This window comes from Cyprinus carpio, chromosome B22 (genome assembly GCF_018340385.1).
Source record: "Cyprinus carpio isolate SPL01 chromosome B22, ASM1834038v1, whole genome shotgun sequence".
NCBI lineage: Eukaryota > Metazoa > Chordata > Actinopteri > Cypriniformes > Cyprinidae > Cyprinus > Cyprinus carpio.
Window position 1 is genome coordinate 4,662,267 of NC_056618.1, and position 12,372 is coordinate 4,674,638.

At 36.9% G+C, this 12,372-nt stretch overlaps 1 protein-coding gene, 1 long non-coding RNA gene and 1 pseudogene across 4 annotated transcripts in view; 2 read left to right on the top strand and 1 right to left on the bottom strand.

Annotated features, from left to right (window-relative positions):
* LOC109084161 (NACHT, LRR and PYD domains-containing protein 12-like) overlaps positions 1 to 12,372 on the bottom strand; it is a 941,455-nt gene that overhangs the window by 284,830 nt on the left and 644,253 nt on the right.
* LOC109078434 overlaps positions 1 to 12,372 on the top strand; it is a 376,314-nt gene that overhangs the window by 9,324 nt on the left and 354,618 nt on the right. The window lies entirely within an intron of this gene.
* LOC122141520 overlaps positions 4,247 to 12,372 on the top strand; it is a 79,595-nt pseudogene continuing 71,469 nt past the window's right edge.

Here is a 12,372-nt window from a genome sequence, read left to right on the forward strand (position 1 = left end):
ACAATACACAATAATAAATCCCAAACAGGAAATATTTCAAGGATTACTTCCATCACCATCTCTCTTTCTCTTCATCACAGTCTCTTTCTCTTTGATTGTCGTCTGTGCTGAAGAATGTAAATATTGAGTCAGCTGATATGAAGCTCAATGCTGGGTACGGCCCTTCCTTCTAGGAGCGTAAATAGAGCATCCTCAGAGCCTAACCTAATTTTGGGAACCAAAAATTGTTAGCTTGAAGGGACTCTTGCCTTGTCCAAATACCCACACTTGCGGTCTTTGCACTTGACCATTTGACGACTTATATGTCGTATTTACTGTATATGGCCCAAGTGTTCAAGTGAGGATGAAGATCACACGTGTGTGTGGAACTTCATTACCTGATGGGACACACTTACAGTGTTGTAAAAATGCAAGTGTTTACATAGCTTTTTTTTTTTTTTCATTTTTAAATGCGTTGCATTTTAAAATCAACTTCTAAATGTCTGTACAGTAGTCCCTATAATATGACAATTTTAATTTGTGTTGCTTGTGACAAAAAGCAGTTGCAAATATTGTACAAAATAAATATCACCACTACTCATCGTTGCACCAACTAAACAAAAAAAAAAAATATATATATATACCAAGTTATATGTAATATTTAATTATTATATTGATATTTAAAGGGGTCATATGATGCGATTTCAATTTTTCTTTTTCTTTGGAGTGTTACAAGCTCTTGGTGCATGAAGAAGATCTGTGAAGTTGCAAAGACTAAAGTCTCAAATCCATATAAATATTCTTTATCAAAGTTAAGACTCGTGCACACCCTCCTAAATGCTCTCCTAAAACGGCTTGTTCTAACACCCCTCCACATATCTACATCATTATGTGGGAAGATTTGCATAACACTGGCCAAATATTCACACAAAGAAAGAAGGCGTTCCTTTTATTCTTGTTGTAGTATTGTTGCTGCTGCCGCCTGTGGTTGTGAAAGTGAAACTACTTTGTTTGGCCTTCCAAAAGAGGACTGATCCGTGCTGGTCGCTGAGGAAATACATCAACTTTGCACTGTGGATCGCCGAATCGGCTTTCACCATGGACGAACTGGAGTCCAGCCTGGGGTCGTCACATGTGGTTGCTGCAAGACCAAGGTACGCTCCCCCCTACAAACCCAATCAAGCCACCCAACTCCGCTCACACTCTGCGGTGTGTGATGCTTTTTCATTGAGAAAGTGAAACTACTTTGTTTGGCCTTCCAAAAGAAAACATGAATAGAAATCATGTTTCCATCACATTTATAATGGGTTTAAATGTTTATGTCTCATCGCTTCGGCCAGACAAGGCATCACAGTATGTTAAGGGGCGTAACATTTCCGTCACACACTTGAGGCATTCGGCCAATCACAACACACGGGATAGCTGGCCAATCACAGCACACCTCGCTTTTCAGAGCGATGAACTTTGTAAAAATCATCGCGTTTCAGAAGGCGGGGCATAGAGGAGAAAAAAATATGCACAGTACATGTACCTGTAATTTGTGTTGAAAAACAAAATCCTTAAAATATAAGCATTACGTTTAGTGCAAACAAGTATTAAAATTGCAATATGATTATTATTATAACTGCAATAGAATAATTTGTAACTATTTTAAATTAAATACTTTACATTTCACAAATTAAATGCGTTTTTTTCTTTTAAAATATCTATGCACTGAAATTTCTTGGACTTTGTTAATGTGCTCATATTCAAATTAGTTTTCATGTGTTGTACTTTATTTGAAATTTTGTTTTATTGGTATGTATTTATGCTTTTGGCTTGTTTAGGTGTGTGTGCGTGTGTGTGTGTGTGTGTGTGTGTGTGTGTGTGTGAACTACCCATATCATATTACTTTTCATATTTTGTGAATAAATACGATGAGTGACTAAATTTTTTATTATAAAAAAATATTAGTATTTCAAAACATAACAAAAAAATATAAAACAAAAAAAAATCAGCAACGCTACAAGTAATAAGGCGAAATGTCAAAAAGGGCTGGTAATAAGATGACTATTCATATTTAACACGGTAAAGAAAGCATTTTGATTGGAGCATGTAAATTACCAGTTTGTACGTGGTAAACACATTTTTAAAACGTTGGAAGGATACATACGAACGTGATAAAAACGTTTCTACAACGTTGTGAAAAAACGAATTTATAACGTCAAAAAAAAAAAAAAGAAAAGAAAACGACATTTGTCGTATTAAATACGTAGCAAAATGTTCTTAAAGAAATCTGTAAAAAGACAGTCTTTGAAGATGAGGTAGAAGATTTATTTATTTTAAACTAAATTATGTATTGGTTTAATTTTCTATAGTATGTGTTCAAGACACATCCATTGAAGTTGTTTAATTAATCTGTGTGTGTGTGTTAAAAATTAATTCCTCAAGGCTCAGTACTTGGACCACTTCTCTTCTCCATCTACATGACGTCATTAGGATCTGTCATTCAGAAGCATGGCTTTTCCTATCACTGCTACGCTGATGACACTCAACTCTACTTCTCATTCCAACCAGATGACCCGACGGTAGTTGCTCGCATTTCAGCCTGTCTGAGTGACATTTCTAGCTGGATTAGGGCTGGACAATATATCGAACGATATGACCATGCGCATCTCGTCAGTAAAGCCGGTTCCATGATTAGCGGTAAATCCCCATCACCTGCTTTCAAATGGAGCTGCAGTTAATACACAGAGCCGTAGTTCACTGAGAAGCTACGCTATATCGAGTTCATTATTGAATATGAATCGCCTTCGATAATGAACTCGATATAGCGTAGCTTCTCAGTGAATTACGGCTCTGTGTATTAACTGCAGCTCCATTTGAAAGCAGGTGATGGGGATTTACCGCTAATCATGGAACCGGCTTTACTGACGAGATGCGCATGGTCATATCGTTCGATATATTGTCCAGCCCTAAGCTGGATGAATGACCATCACCTTCAGCTCAACCTTACTAAGACTGAACTGCTGGTGGCTCCAGCTAACCCATCGTTTCATCACAACTTCTCTATACAGCTGGGTTCGTCAACCATAACTCCTTCCAGGACAGCCAGCATAACTAGGAGTTGTGATGGATCATCAGTTAAGCTTCACAGACCATATTGCTACAATGACCCGGTCCTGCAGATTTGCCTTATACAACATTAGGAAGATTAGACCCTTCCTGTCAGAGCAAGCCACCCAACTTCTTGTCCAAGCTCTTGTTCTCGTCTCCAGACTGGACTATTGTAATGCTCTCTTGGCAGGCCTTCCTGCATGTACTATCAAGCCTCTGCAACTGATCCAGAATGCAGCAGCGAGGGTTGTCTTCAATGAGCCAAAAACAGCCCATGTTACTCCTCTCCTCATCAGGTTACACTGGCTACCAGTAGCCGCTCACATCAAATTCAAGGTACTGAAGCTTGCCTACAAGACGACCACTGGCACGGCGCCAAAAAACCTAAACTCACTAGTTCAATCTTATGCGCCCTCCAGAAGTTTGCGCTCTGCAAGTGAACGACGCCTTGTGTTGCCATCCCAAAGAGGTTCAAAATCACTCTCACGGACTTTTTCCTGGACTGCTCCCAGCTGGTGGAATGACCTCCCGATCTCAATTCGAACAGCTGAGTCTTTACTCATTTTCAAAAAACATCTAAAGACTCATCTTTTTCGCCAGCACTTAACCAACTAATACTAGTACTTACCTTTTCTTTTGTTGTCTATCATATTCTTTAAAAAAAAAACAAAAAAACATGGCTACGTGTTCTGTACTAGACTAACTGAGACTTGTCATGGCACTTGTATACCGTTGTTGTTCTCTTCTTGGTCTGACTGCTTCTATTGTTCTCCTTTGTAAGTCGCTTTGGATAAAAGCGTCTGCTAAATGATTAAATGTAAATTTAATGTAAATGTTTATAGTCTGAGACTCATCAATATTATCAGCTGATGAAAATCCTCTTTATTTCATGATAATAGATCCTGTTTTCACCTCATTCATTATACTGATGACTTTAAATCTGTTAATTGACACATTAAGACCAGAAAACAACACGATCAGTTATTGTGACATTACAAGATGAAACTATCACTACAGCATTTATTCATGTGTGTTTATCCTTTCAATTTTTAAATTCTTACATTGCTTAATTGTATGTTTTTTTCTTATATATTTATGTGCCTGTATATTAATAAAAGAGAAGATGAATAATAATAGATAATGGACTTATTGATTTTTTTCAGCTCACAAGTACAAGTATCAAAGCATCAGGAAGAAGTGAAATCTGCAGAGACAGAGTTTATTGAAGGACAGAGAGAACATGAAGATCCAGAACCCTGCAGAATCAAACACACTGAAGAACAAACAGGTTGCTGTTTATTCTTCATCCTCATCAATGAGGCTGAAAAATTTATTTGTATATGTGTATATATGTTGATTTCAGCAGTGGCGGGTAACATGTTCACTCCTGCTAGTCACTCTGGCAGGTTGAAGTTTATATACAGTAACAGAGCTCGACATTAATGCTTGTCCAGGACAAAAAGTGAAAGAAGATAATTTTACTTGCCCAACCGGACAACTAATCTGATTAAAACATCTAATTAGGGAAGCACCTAAATCTTGGTGAGAATGATTCTGATTTTATTACATTCTGTGTAAACGGCGATTGATAATGGATCAGTAACAAGGTCATGCCAGTTGAAGCTCACACAGTCTGTCTGAGAGAGAATCTTGTGGAGAAATAAAACAAATTAACACAACTGCACACAGAGGAAACATAAAAATGTAACTTATTTATAACATATAAAACAAACAAACCAACAAAACACGACCAAAAGACCAAAATATTCAATTAAACCACGGAAACCACGATTGGAAATTTGACATTTTAAAGAGTTAAAACGAGTAGTTCAATATTTGAATTTGATATATTTGTCACAGTTGACTGTTTAATAACCAAAAATATAACAAAAAAAATAGTTCCAAACAAAGATAACAGCAGGACAGTCTTATTATATTGTCTTATATTAAGTGAAATTATTAATAAAATGTAAGAATTTGATATGAAAGATGATGCATGCATTTAATAAAGTTAGGGGAAAATGCCCTTTAAGTAGGTCAAAAATGACATGGAAATCAATTTAAATAAAATATAAAACATAATTTCCCAACAACAACATGGCCAGTGAAATATAGTGTTTAGAAATATAATGTAGAAAACAGTTAAACGTCCTTGTTAGTTTTATCATATTTAGTCAGCCTTACCCTGTTTAGTTTTAGTCAAGTTTTAGTCGACTAAAAGTCTCAACTTTTAGTCTAGTTTTAGTCAATGAAAACTTGACATTTTAACAATAAGATTATTATTAACCCCTTACCAACCCCCATTTTCAATAGAGACAGAAATGACATACCAAAATAAAAGGTTTCTGCTCATGGACAGTATGTTCACAAAGCTGACACTTCATATTGTTCAGGAATCAGAATTACTATGTTATGATAATAAAGATATATAACTCAAACATAAAAAACAAAATAGAAATATGAAAAAACACATATTTTTTAAATGTATTTAAAAAATTGTTGATGTAGGATATGTGTTTAGAAACATGTGTAGAATTTGCTTCATTTGAAATTTCATAATATAATCTGTAAAACTGTGATTTTATGAAATGCTATGCCATGTTGTGTTTTTTATAGAAGGCTACGGATTGGGGAAACTGCTCCTTTATGCTTTCTCATGTTTATTTGGCTCTGATCCTCCATTCATGAAGTTCTATTGTTCTCTCACGAAACGATGACATGGAAATCATCCCGCATTTTCTTTTAATATTTCCGCCATTATTAGCCTATAAAAATCTTCAGTTCCAATTTCCCCACTTTATTAAAAGCAATAAAAATACAACAAAACATGGCCGACCTTACGTGTGATTAATGAAGAAGAACCGCACCTGTTATCTAGTAACGTTCAAGCTATATCAGACTATTTATGAAATTATTAGTACACTACTCAAAACCTCACTTTAAACCCCGAAGTGTTTGTAGACAAAATTTGGTCGTTTACTGTTGTAAAAATATGCTATTTATAGCCTCGCTGCACAAGTTAGTTTTTTCAATATTTTCTATAAAAATCAAATCCGCATTACCCTGTAATCGCGTGTTTATTGTTTGGGATGTCGTGGGTCAGAGCGTGTATCTGTTTGTTGTGGTCAGATATCAATCGGAAGTGTACTGAAGTCATGTGACACTTTTGTCTGTTATGTCTAAGATTGAGGCGAAGGACGAATTCTGTGTGAGTCAATGGCAAACATACAAGCGCTGGGAGAGGCATTTTCAATCGCGTAAATCAAAAATGAATAGAAATGATTATTCTGTCTGAAGAAATATGATTAACATCGTAAATATATCACAGATATGCAGTATGGCTATAAGTTTGGACGCTGTTCAGTGAGTCTTGTTAAACTTAATCTATGAAGAGTTTACTCAAATGTACGGATTTATTATTTTGCACTTAGTTATAAATAATGTCACTGCAACAATGTTTTATCAAAACAGTCAAGCCCTTTCATCTGATCCTTTCTCCTCCAGTTTGATGTGAAAAGTTAGGGGCCGTCTGCGATCTTTGACGGCTATAATTAACCAACGATTAAGTTTGGCAGCCATTTTTAATTTAATCTTAGTTTTACCATTTTTTAGTTATCACGATGCCGTCCAACCATTCTCAGTCCTTGCATTAACCCATCGAAACAATCAAACATGCTGTATGTTACATTACATATTTCTTTGTCTTTATCTTTCGATGCCGTCCAACCATTCTCAGTCCTTGCATGAACTCATGGAAAGAAGTAAATGAACATTAAGCCTTTTAGTCTGCTCACAAACTTCTTCAGAGTTTATTATTTCATTCACACATTATGTAGTTGCATTGCAAGGGGTGGTGTAGGGGATTATCCAATAAGAACTGTACACTACTGTACATCAAATAGGAATTTCTAGCAAACAAAGGGTTTTTCTTCCTACTGCCTCTAGATCCCACAGGATGTAGATTACATCTGTAGAATTGAAATATGGACAGGATGTTTTTCGCCAAGGATACCTCAACTCTGAGCAGAAGGACAGTTCGAACTCAATAACCTTCGGGCCTATAGCCCACGTCCTGGTCTGAACATCCAAAATCATGAGGAAATATACATGTGTGTACATGAGTGTATATACTGAGATAGAGAGAGAGAACACAGAAGAGAGGAGGGAGTGAGACAGAAGAAAAGGAGTAAAAAGGGAGGAGGGATTGCAGAGAGGCAAACAGAAATATCTGATAGCAATCATGATATAATCTATCTGTATAATGGCTAAACTGATAAAAGTGATTTTTGCTCAAAATTATAATCATATATCATAATATAAACACAAAGCAATAGAATGTGGACTCACACACACGTGGTTTATTTTATCTCATGTAATGTGCTGATTTATTAGGCTTTTTATTATATAAAATAACACCAAAGACTCATGCACTCAGTCTGTCTACATTATGAAAACTGGTGAAACAAAGAAAAATATGATAACAGTGAAATTCCTAATAGTTATTCCACTATTTCCAAATTGCAATAGCCTTTTTCTGTATTAAAACAGCAGCAGTTTAGTAAGTGTATTTATTCAGCTACCACAATCACAAACAATATATACAAGATCTCATGACGTGTTCATTTAGATTGATAAACTCAGCTTGTGTGTCAGTGTTTTCAGATCCTCAGCGGCGGTGCTTCTATAATGAGGAGAGAGCTCGTGCACATGGTTGCAAGATTGCTTAAAATAAGCATAACACTGGGCAGAAAATGTATCCTTGTAACAGCGAAGCTCTGATTCAGGGATTTGAACTCTTGATATCTGGCAACCGCACTCATGAACGCTTGTGTGTTAGAGGCGTGTAGACAGAACCGTAGTAACTGTTTATATGTAATCTGGTTTATGTTATCAGATTCAAAAATTAAGTACCTGTAATTAGACTAAATTACATTTTAAATACTTGTAATCAGACTGCAGTTACTTTTTTATGGATTACATGATTATATTATTTACATATAATTATTCATAATTTATGGATTCTCCCTAATCCCTATTTTCCATCTTTCAAATGTTTCTTTCTAAAATACAGCTGATGTACACTCAGAAAGTCGTCCAGTTTTGTGGACATTCACACAGAGATCAGTCATTAGTCAGCGACAGCATTTGAAATCATTTTATGTTTAAGAAGCGTTTCAACTTTGCATCAACTACTGATGAACACATTGATTTTTATTTGAATCACCACTCTGTAGCTTATTTAACCATGTATTACTGTGTATTTGGAATGCATTTGTCTTTCAAACACATTAAAACGCAAAAATTCACAAACTTTTCTCATCTGATCCTCTTTCACCAAATATATTTACTTGAAGCACCTCTGAGACTTAATTTTTTTTTTATTAATAATTAAGTATCACATTTGCATGTTGTAATGGTTTTCTGACATTCAGGTAAACCAATGAAATTTTTTTTTTTTTTTTTAGTAAGATTTAATTTTGATTGATTTTGAAATTATTTATTTTAACATATCTTTTATATGATGTCATTAATTAGCTTTTTATTAATGTCACAAACCCTTGTTTGGGAAACCTTGATGTAATGTAATAATGCACTTCATGTTATAAATAACAAATGGAATAAATGTTTTACTCTTTGTATTTTTATGTCAGTATGGTAGAATATTATCTTATTTAAATCAAGTTAGGTCAAAAGTAATCTAAAAGTAGTCTGATTAGATTACCTAAAATGTGTAATGTAATGGATTATGTTACTAACTATAATGTTTGTCATGTAATTTGGAATCAGTACCAGATTACAGTTTATAAGTAATCTACCCAGCTCTGTTTGTAGAGCAGTCCACAATAACATTCTGTCTTCTTTTTCTTTTTTTGAGAATACATTATAGTCTCGTCTTTTTTGTCAACAAAACTGCATGTTGCAATATAGTCACAGTTATCATTTATTGACCTTATTGTTGTCTCATCTTAGTCGTGGGGAAAAAGCTCATCAACTAACTTTTTTTGTTATAGTTTTCGTTAACAAAATTAACACTACTGGTCAAGTTTCATATATAAGTTTCTTTAAGTTACAACAAATGCAGATGTCATAAAACACGCACACACTCACATCGCTGAAGCTCACAGTGCCATCTTGTGCACCAAACCAATTGTGCAGCTGATCAAACATTGAATAGTTCTCACTACAGAAACATGGGTTTGTGTCCATATTATAATATAGATCATTGTACCTCATTTCATAAAAATGATCATAATTTTGCATAGTCTGCTTTCACTTCACATTTCTCTGATTTATTTTTGATTTATTTATATTGTAACGCTTTTACTTTCATTTCAGATCTGATGGAGGAGAGTGAAGAGCAGAAACATCATCACGGCAAAACCAGCGAAAACACTCGCTCACAGACAGAAAGAGTTTCTTTACTGAAAAGAAGAAACAAGAAAAGTTTCACCTGCACTCAGTGTGGAAAGAGTTTGTCAACCAACTTTACTCTCAGTGTTCACATGAGGATCCACACTGGAGAGAAACCGTTCACATGTGATCAGTGCGAGAAGAGCTTCGCAGATTTAGGAAGCCTGAAAAATCACGAGAACATCCACACCAGAGAGAAACTGCACCCATGTGATCAATGTGGAAAAACATTTGTAAGAGCTTCACACCTGAAGAGTCACCTGAAAGTTCATTCAAAAGAGAAACCACATTCATGTTCTTTGTGTGGAAAGAGCTTTTCAGAACTGGGGAATTTAAAACTTCATCAGAAGATACACACTGGTGTGAGAGATCATATGTGCTTTGAGTGTGAGAAGACTTTTATTACAGCTACACATTTGAAACACCAGAGGATCCACATTGTTTCATTCAAACATCTACAACACAAACATAGAAAATACATTCAGAGTAGATCATCTTCAGATCCAGCTCAAATTAACAACTTTATTAATCCCACAAGTGACAATTAGCATATTAGCATCATATAACAAACACAAGAGATCACATAGAAATACAAAAAACAAATAAGTAAAAACACAACCCAACATGCTTCATAAATAAATTCATCTAAAAAAAACGTATTGTCTTTTCTGAGGTAAAACATTGTGACTATTCATAAGCCGTTTGATTGCTGCTATAAATGCTTAGAAAAAAATATAAGTTTAAGTACATTCATTATTTGTAGTGCACCAGTCACCCAATAATTGTGATAAGCTTTATGCTTTGTCGCTTTTATTATAACACAAAATCTCATATTTCAAGTTCTGTCGATCTTATGAAATACATAAAACATTTGTATTATAGTATTATGATGTTCTACATGAATGCAGGTAATATTCAGTCATGCCTGGTATGATTTGAATTCTCTCAGGCGACTGCTACAATGGTCTCAATCTTACAATTAATATAAAGAAGGTAAATACAGATCCTAAGAGTTTAGAGATATTTTGATCACTGTAGAGTGTGGGTCAGGTTAGTAAACAGACCCATTACTCGATGGGACGCATGAGTGCTGGATGATTACTGAAGTACAGTAGCGATAACCAAGTTTAAAACCAAGTCAGTGAACGCATAAATGATTTGTCAAGATAATGGATTCTTAAACATGAGAACCAGATTAAATGATGCAGTGATCCACACTACAAACTGGAAAAAAAGAGAAGATTTGTGTATTTTTGACAATACACAATAATAAATCCCAAACAGGAGTGGCCTTAAGAAATATTTCAAGTATTACTTCCATCACCATCTCTCTTTCTCTTTGATTGTTGTCTGTGTTGAAGAATGTAAATATTATCAGGTTTTTTTTTTTTCTTTTTAATTCATTCATAATAGTGCTCTCACTTTATTAATCCTATGCCTAATATGATGAAAACAGATTTGTTAATGTCTCTTGCATTGTCACATTGACAATTATAAAACAGTAGTCTGTATTAGCCTATTCACCTACATGAATTTAAATAGTGAAATTAAACAAAAGTTTATTAGTTTAAATCCCTGCATATTTCTGTTCACACAAAGATAGGTGTACTTTTTATTCTCTTTGTAGTATTGTTGTTTCCGCTGCTGCCATGTCTTATAGACGCTGTGTGTTTCACTGTGAAAGTGAAACTACTTTGTTTGGCCTTACAAAATAGGACACGACTAGAAATGATGTTTACATCACGTTTATAATAGGTTTTAATGTTTATGTCTCGTCGCTCCAGCCGGACAGGGGATCACTATTTGTTAAGAGGTGTAACATTTCTGTCACACGCTTGAGGTATTCGGCCAATCACAACGGACTGGATAGCTGGCCAATCACAGCAGACCTCACTTTTCAGACCGATGAGCTTTGTTAAAATCGTCGTTGTAACAACATAAAACTCCATAATCATGGGAAGGAGGAGGCGGGAACCGGCGAACACTCAAATAAAACTTTAATAACCAAATAAACATTAAAATAGCGCGACAGCCCCTCACGGTCGACTGCTATGCACAAACAAAAACCAAACACAAAATAAAACCCAGGCCTGGTCCTCTCTCGTCCTTCACTGTCATCGCTCCTCTTTTGTATCCTTCCGATCTCCTCCGTGGGACTCGAGACCGGTGAGTGGAGCAGGTGTCGCTCATTTCCCAATCACTCCACCGGCCTCGCTCCGTTCCCACGGCTCTCGGCCCCGCCCCACTCGTCACATACCCCCATCCGGGGGGTACCCACGAGACTGCGCTCTACTCCCGACTGCTCACAGTGGCTGCGGGAACCTGGGGGTAGGACAGACAGACAAGGTGAGAGAAAAGGAGATGGAAGGATGAGGAGCGACAGAGACGAGAGAGAGGAGAAAAAAAAAAATTCCGGTTCCCAGACACTGCTGCTCAGCCCTCCACCAGCTGTGTGAAGTCTTCCGCGGTGCCTGGCGGCGGCACTGCACGGCCCTCGGTGGACGGCACGACACTCCTCCGCCGCCCGGTGGACGGCTCCTCCGGTTTTGGGCAGCCGGCAGGAGTCCCCCGTTCCCTGCTCCTCCTCGTTCCATGGATGGCAGCAGGCTCTGGCCCCCTGGCGAACGGCGCTGACTCCCCAGCTCCCTCACGGACGGCAGCCGCCAGTGAGTTCGTCCGCCCCCGGCAACTCACTCCAGCCCACCGCCTCGAGCGTCCACGGCGCCAGACTGCTACGCCCTGCTCGATGGCACCGCGGATTCACCCCAGCGGCGAGGGATCTTCGGCAGCGTGTCCCTCCTTCCTCCCGGGTTTCGGCACCAGTGTAACAATATAACAAACTTCATATTCACGGGAAGAAGGAGGCAGGAACCGGCGGATAGTCAA